Source organism: Saccopteryx bilineata, chromosome 1 (genome assembly GCF_036850765.1).
Source record: "Saccopteryx bilineata isolate mSacBil1 chromosome 1, mSacBil1_pri_phased_curated, whole genome shotgun sequence".
Classification (NCBI taxonomy): domain Eukaryota; kingdom Metazoa; phylum Chordata; class Mammalia; order Chiroptera; family Emballonuridae; genus Saccopteryx; species Saccopteryx bilineata.
This window is the reverse complement of record NC_089490.1, coordinates 278,836,095-278,843,723: the sequence shown is the minus strand read 5'-3', so window position 1 is coordinate 278,843,723 and position 7,629 is coordinate 278,836,095. Positions and strand designations below refer to the sequence as shown.

At 42.7% G+C, this 7,629-nt stretch overlaps 1 long non-coding RNA gene across 2 annotated transcripts; it reads right to left on the bottom strand.

Moving 5' to 3' along the window:
- Nucleotides 1-534: 534 nt before the first annotated feature.
- Nucleotides 535-5,559, bottom strand: LOC136320418 (uncharacterized). Of its 2 annotated transcripts, XR_010728332.1 has the most exons (5): nucleotides 5,417-5,559; nucleotides 4,816-4,904; nucleotides 4,265-4,426; nucleotides 3,596-3,730; nucleotides 535-732 (listed from the first exon to the last, which is right to left on the bottom strand). It is a non-coding gene; the product is annotated as an uncharacterized lncRNA (long non-coding RNA). The 2 variants fall into 2 exon arrangements; XR_010728333.1 differs by lacking the exon at nucleotides 4,816-4,904.
- Nucleotides 5,560-7,629: the final 2,070 nt, after the last annotated feature.

Sequence of the window (7,629 nt, the reverse complement as noted above, 5' to 3'; positions counted from 1 at the left end):
GGGGCGATGCTCTGCCCATCTGTGACGTTGCTCTGTTACAACCAAAGCCATTCTAATGCCTGAGGCAGAGGCCATGGAGCCATCTTCCGTGTCCCGGGCCAACTTTGCTCCAATGGAAACTTGGCTGTGGGAGGGGAAGAGAGAGATAGAGAGAAAGGAAAGGGGAAAGGGTGGAGAAGCAGATGGGCACTTCTCCTGTGTGTGCTGGCTGGGAATCAAACCCAGGACTTCCACACACCAGGCCAATGCTCTACCACTGAGCCAACCAGTCAGGGCCTATTTGTTTGTTTTTAATAGGAACTCACAAAAGCTTGATCTAGTACACTTAAATATTTTAGATATTCTTCAAATGCCAACTGGCTGAACCAATCTTTATTTTCAATTTGGTGTGAAACTCAAAAATGCCAAGTTGAAGTTGAAGCTACTAATTCACAATGGAGCAATAAACTGTGACAAGAGAAGCCCACTGCACAAGAGGAGATGGGGCCATAACTCATGTGTACAGACACACCATATTTTTGCAAAACTGTTGGCTTGCCTCCCAGCCTGATAAGAACACTCTGTTTTCTTAGAGCTGTTGCTTGTGGGTGACTCAACTTATATTCCATGAGAAGATCAAAGATTGTGTGTGTTTTTTGCAAGGCAGGCCACCTTGGCTTGACCAAGAGCCTCAGGTCTTGATTGCAGTCATCACTAGCTGTGTGGCCTTTGGCAAGTTACTCAACCTCTTATCTGTAAAACAGGAGACCATAGAGATACTTATCCCTGGGTTCTTGTGAGGGTCACAAGTTAATGTGGGTGAAATATTTCAAATGTTCTTTGGCACAGTGTAAGTACTTACTAAGTAAGTGCTTTAAATTACCCATCATCCCATGTTTTGAAGTCGAAATTACCATTACATGGGTTCTTCAGGGGAGTGAGAATATATGTCACCACCAATTTAGTAAGAACTCACAGCATTGCTGCAAAGCTCTGACAGCTTCCCATACCCCACCTTAAGCATGCACATATGCATAAACACACATGTGTGCACGCCTTCCCTGGTGGCCTCCTCGTTTCCACAGGCTGTTACACACATTGGATGCCCAGTCCATGCACCTTGGTTTGAGATAATGTGGCTCTGATCACCTGGGCAAGAAGGAGTAGTCTTGGCTGACGTGGAGGCAGGAAGGGTCATAACTGGCCTGCTAACACTGAGGATACTAGTAGAGCCTCTGAGATCTTGGGTTCTTCTGGAAGCTGACTTACTCCCAGAAGTAATTTACTGCTCCTCCTCATCTTCCAGTAAACAATGCTCTTCTCTCTAATACAGACTCCAGGCCTTAAGGACTGTCATTTGGTGCCAAGTGCTGTTTGTTCCGTGAGCAGCCCACCTGGCAAGGTTGAGTGACAGCTGGGCTGCACTGTCTCTTAAGGGGCTGGGGCTGATTTTGACCCTACAGTTTTTTTGGTTTTCTATTTTAAATTGAGGACATAATGCTTTATAACATTATATAAGTTTTAGTTGTGCAACATTATAGTTTGACACCTGTATATACTACATTGTGCTCACCACCAGAAGTCTGGTTTGCATTGTCACCATTCAGTCAAACCCTTTACTTATTTTACCTAGAGATTCTTCTGTTTTTCTAGCTTTGGATTATAAATATTTTATTATATTAAAAGATTTTAACTTATTTTTGTATTATAATTAATTTATTTTAAATTTTTACTTTTAAATAATGGCAAACTTACAGAAGAATTGTATTTTTTAAATTCTCATATGCTCATTGTTAACCTTATGCCTTATTTTTGCCACACATATCACTTTTATTTCTCTCGATAAATATACATACAGTATTACTTTTTCCCTAATCCATTTAAGAGCAGGCAGACATCATGCCCCTTTACTCCTAAATATTCCCACATCTATCTCTTAAGAACAAGAGCATTCTCTCATGAAACCACAGTGCAGTTATCTGAGCCAAAGTGCATCACTGATTACTACCATATGTCCCAGTGACGTCTCTGCAGTGTTGTTCTCCCAGTGCAGGGTCCAAACTTGGATCATTCATCATATCTAGTTGCCAGTTCCCTTTGGTCTCCTTTAATATGACATCTTTTATTAGCTATTTTTGTTGTTGTTCCTGTTTTTTTGTCTCTAGTGAGATTGATATACACATAAGTTGCTACCAAAGAGTTATAAGAGAATAATATAAAACTCTCATATACCCTTCACTCAGCTTTCTTGAAGTGTGAGTTTATCTGAGGTTTCTTCCTCACTAGATTCATGTTATGCATTTTTGGTAAAAATATATACCAAAGTGACATTCTCAGCACCTCTCTTTCTCATGATGTTAATTTTGTCCCATTTATTAATAATGTTAACTTAAGTTTAAGTCACATCTTTTCATGTGTTTGTTGGCTACTTGTATATTATCTCTGGGACAATTCTATGCAAATCTTTTGCCCATTTTTAAATTGGGTTGTTTGTCTTGTTGAGTTGTAAGAGTTTTTTATATATTCTGGATATTAAAATCATCTCAGATATATAATTTACAAATATTTTCTCTCATTTTTTGGGTTGCTTTTTTCATTTCCTTAGTGATGTTTGTTTTCATTTTGATGACATGCAATTTATTTTTTTTCCCTTGGTTGTTTATGCTTTTGATATCATCTGTAAGAAAACATTGCCAAATTCATTATCATGAAGGTTTTCCCATGTGTTTTCTAAGTGTTTTATAGTGTTAGCTCTTTCATTGAGATCTTTGTTCCATTCTAAGTTCATTTTTGTATAGGTAAGCATCAAAATGTATTTCTTCACATGTGACTTTTCACTTGTTTCAGCACCATTTGTTGAAAAAACATTCTTTCTCCCATTAAATGCTCTTGAAAAATCAGTTGACGTAAACACATGGGTTTATTTCTAGAGTCTCAATTCTACTCTATTGTTCTATATATTCATACTATGTAAGAACCACACTGTCTTGATTACCACTGTATGTTATAAAATAAGAAAATATGAATCCTCCTCTTTTGATCTTTTTTAAGATTGTTTGGGTATTCTGCATTAGCTATATATTTTTATGTAAAACAAATGCTGGGACTTTCTTTGAATAGCAAGTATATGTATAACTATTCAATTATTTTACTTTAATTTTTTAATTGGTATTTGTGTCTATGATCATACTCATCAGTTTATACATATAAATATCTTAATTTGGATAGGGAGAGAGATATGATGTAAAATGTGCTTCTGGACCATGAATCAGAGATATACATATATGGAAGGGGATATAGAGCTGGAGGATGCTTTTACCCAAACTGTTTGCCTGGCTAAGCCACTAATAAGTTAACAGAGGTCTAGGAAAGCCCTTGTGGCTTTGACTCCAGCTATGTACATTAACCTGAGTGCACAAATCTCAAGATTCTAAAAGGCACTCAACCCCAAAATCCCCCCCAGGACCTTTATTCTCTCTGCCTCCTCTGTCCAAGCATCATGTTTCCCCACCACATATTCCAGGTACGTGGACCGCCTCTAAATGAGATTATAACTCGAGCTCCTGGCTTGCCTGTAGCTATTCTAACCCTGGTGTCTCAGAGCCATCATGCAAACCTGGAAAGAGTTGAGCTGGATGAGAATCTGGATCTCGAGGTTGTGCAGCAGTCAGCAGGATTAATGAGGAATGAAGCTTCATCATTCTCTTTCATGTATTGTAGGACCCATGTCTCTGTAAGTTATGGTGATTTGCTAGAATGATTGACAGGACACGATAGTGAGTTATACTCCAGGCTAAGATTTATTACAGCAAAAGATGAAAAGCAAAAGCAGCAGGAAAAGATATATATCAGCACAATGCAGAGTAGCCTAGCTGTGCCCCCCTGCCGGGCCCCCATGCGAGCCCACTCCAATGTGCTTTTTCTCTGGCAGAGGACCACAGGGTCATGTATGGAAGGCCTCTGCTCAGGGAAACTCATGCAATTCTCAGAGCCCAAGGCAGTTATGGGGAGTTGGTCATATAGACACATCCTGCTATCCATCAACCATGGCAACTAAAACTCAACAATGAAACCAGGTTTCTCTAGATAAATATGTATATGTATAAATATACATACTTATCTAGAGAAAGAAACATTATCAGTCTTGCCTTTTGTGCTAAGCCATCATGGCAAGCTAGTAAGGCACGGTCCATTACCCAGGTGTACACAACAGAATCATCAATCACTGACATAACAAACTTTTCTCGAGCTACATTCCCAAGGGTTGGCCAGGGGTCAGTCATACCTCCAGGTTTCTTTGGAGACATGCAAGCAGGGAGCAACCAGACCTTCCCGCATATTTAACATTGTCTAAGTGGTTATCAGTCTACAGCTACAGGTACATCTAGATGACTTGCAGAGCCTCAGGAAACCATGTACTGCCCATTGGATTTCACTGCTGTGGTCACTGTAAAATAGGAGAACACAAAAAAGTGCGCAAATGGCCTACTTTCAAATCTCTTCTTGTGTGTGTTCTTAAGAAAACTATGTTATCTCTCTAAGCCTACCGTCCCAACCAAGGGTGCACCCCAACCAAGGGAATATTTGTGAGATTACTGTGTCAAGTGCCATGCCATGACCGGGGCCTCACAGGGGTGGGTGCGAGCCATGTGACCACCCACCCACTTCCCACCCCAACCTTTCTCACAAGCCAGTCCTGGACACTACATTTTTCCACATTTTGCAAATTTTCCATAAATGGTCTTCTGTGTTTTATAATCAGAAAAAAAATTATTTTAAATGAACAAACAATAGGGTCTCAGTTTCCCAACATATATACCAGTTGCTTATTTCTACCTTAGTGTGACCGTAGCCACAGAGTAGGAATAACGTTGTGGTCCCACCAATTTATCTTATCTTGAATTGTTTATCGGTTTTAAGATGAGCTGAAAAATAAAATTGAATTTGAGAAATAAAATCTGGACTTCATTTTTCCCCCTTTTTCTCCATTTGCGGCTGTGCCCTGGCCGACCGTCCTGGACTCAGGCGGCTGAGCCTCGCAATCTGCGCACTGCGCGTCTCCACAGCTGGGCGAACCCCGGTGCCCTGCTTACGCCAGCTTTTCCTCCTTAATCCCCGAGTTAGGATGGAAAACACGGCTGTTCTGATTTCATTAGGCCAGCAAACTGTTTTTGCAAATCCCCTAGACAGTCTCTTGAAGGTGTCTGTTAAATGAATGTCATTCGACATTTTTTAAAGGACCCATAAAGAAGAAATTGTGGTTGGGTTCTGGTCTATCAAGTTCCCTCTACGTGGATATAAAGGCAAGAATGGCCCTGGGTAACCGGTGATGCTGCCGATGTGTCTCAGAACTTTCCTATTTCATTCACTCGATAATCTCGTGAAATGCCTTTTGCCACTAGCTAGAGATACAGAGAGGATGAAATACTGTCTTTACCTTAGTGCGGGTGTTAAGCTGAAGATAAAAAAGCCCCAAGGCAGGCTCACATAACCCAGGAAGGGTAGAGGGCGCAGGCAGAGACTCCAGGGTTCGGTTCGTGGCCACTGTCTGGGCTCACTCTCCCATCCCAGGCCAGGCTCTTCCGCCCACAAGGACGCTGGGCTTCATTCACCACCAGAGGGCAAATGATACCTACTGCTCCTTCCCAGTGAAGGGCCCTGATTGGCCCAGCTGCAGTCAGGTATCCAATTCTGACCAATCAGTGGTGGTCACTGTAGGCAGACTCTGTAAGAGCCTGGTAACTTGTGGTTATGATAGAAAGAAGGCACATTTCTCACAAGGAGGGTGTTATCCTCAATAGACAGAGAGCCCATGCCCACCACAGCCCTGCTCCAGCGACCTCCCTGCCCATGTAGGGAGAGAGTCGAATAAGCCACGTGAGGAGGGATGGGCCACGTGCACAAGGTCCTCTGTTAACCAGAAGCGTGGGTACTTCTCTTTCGCCACATGGCTGCCTGGAAGGTTTCATGCGGGATTTAACAGCTTAGCTGAGTAGTAAAGGTAGAGATGAGGAACCGGCTTCCAAGAGGGGCCTGCGGAACGAGGAAGTGGGGACTTCTAGTTTGTGGGGAGATTTGGTGTTTGAGAGAGGGGTGGGCAGGGAATTAAAGACCTTTTATTCTGGTCAAGGGCCAGTCCTTTCTCTGGAACGTGCAGGACTTGAACACCTTCAGGCCTGCAGAGTTAGCCCTCTACTGCACAGAGGGAAACAAAAACAGGTAAAATTCAAACAAGTCTGTAGCTTAGTTAGTAATCATGTACCAAGGTTGATTTCCTGGGTTTGAGCATTGTATTATAGTTATGTAAATTGATAATGTTACATGAAGTGGTAAATGATATATAAACTCCCATCCAAGGGTAGATGAGGCTGAGGGAACAGTCACAGCCAGGATGGAGATGTTACCCACGGTGAGCAGACAGGGAGAGTGTGTTTTCCTGCAACCTCGGCCCAGCCTGGGTCCCTCTGGCCTGCCCCAAGGAGCCTGCCCACTCCTGTCAGTGGCAGACGTGGCCACTACCATTCTACATTCTAGGGACCCTGGGCTCCCATCTCTGAAGCCCATGGTCCTGCTGCAGTAGAGTCCACCCGCGCCCTAGGAGGCTGGAGAACAAATCTCTTCTCCATTGGGATGGGGGAGGGACATGGGGTTCGGGCCCACCACCCTGCTCTTCTCCCTGACATGTGGATTCGGGGCACACACAGGAGGCTGCTCTGATCTCCTTCCCCAACCAGCCTCCACTTCCACCTGCCCTAACATCCAGAATATAATATTTGCAGTAATACCCTTTCTGAGTTAACTGGGAGGCAGCCTGCTCAAGACAGGCATAACCACTGGGATGTTCCCACAGACAAGACAAGAGGCAGAAGGATGCACTCCATCTAGTTAACTTCGACTTTATTATTTTTAAACAATTATGCATATTACTATAGTTATCATAACTTTTTATTCCGCATTCATTTTATGATCAGTATGTGCCAGGCACTGAGCAAGGTGAATTATTGAGTTTTCCTGATGAAGCCAAACAAGTCATGAGTTGTATTTAAAAAAAAAAACAAAAAAAAAAAACTGGGCCTGACCTGTGGTGGCGCAGTGGATAAAGTGTCGACCTGGAAATGCTGAGGTCGCCAGTTCGAAACCCTGGGCTTGCCTGGTCAAGGCACATATGGGAGTTGATGCTTCCTGCTCCTCCTCCCCTTCCCTCTCTGTCTCTCTCCTCTCTCTCTCTCCCCCCCCCCCACCATCTCTCTCTCTCCTTTCTAAGGAAAAATTAAAAAAAAAAAACTGTATAAAGATATGGCATAAAGCATCTTCTATAATTAAATGGTATAGAAAGACTGTTTAGAAGAAGGGCAAGGAGAAACTTCCTTGAGTGAAAGCATCTCACTCAGAGATATTTCTTCTGAATGTCACCAGTAATTGTTGATGAAACATTTCTGTGGTCCCACCTAGCTTTAGATATAACCCAGTTGTTGCTCTCAGAGCAAATATCCCAGTGCCCCTGAGACACTATGATACAAACTCTCTTTGGTCTCTGTTTATAAGTTCTGGGAAACAAAGACATAATTACTTCTTGCAGTTTGGTCTAATTGTTCATCTGCTGCCCTCAGAGGGAGGCTGACTCTGTTGTCCCCCGGAAGGCTGCAGTCC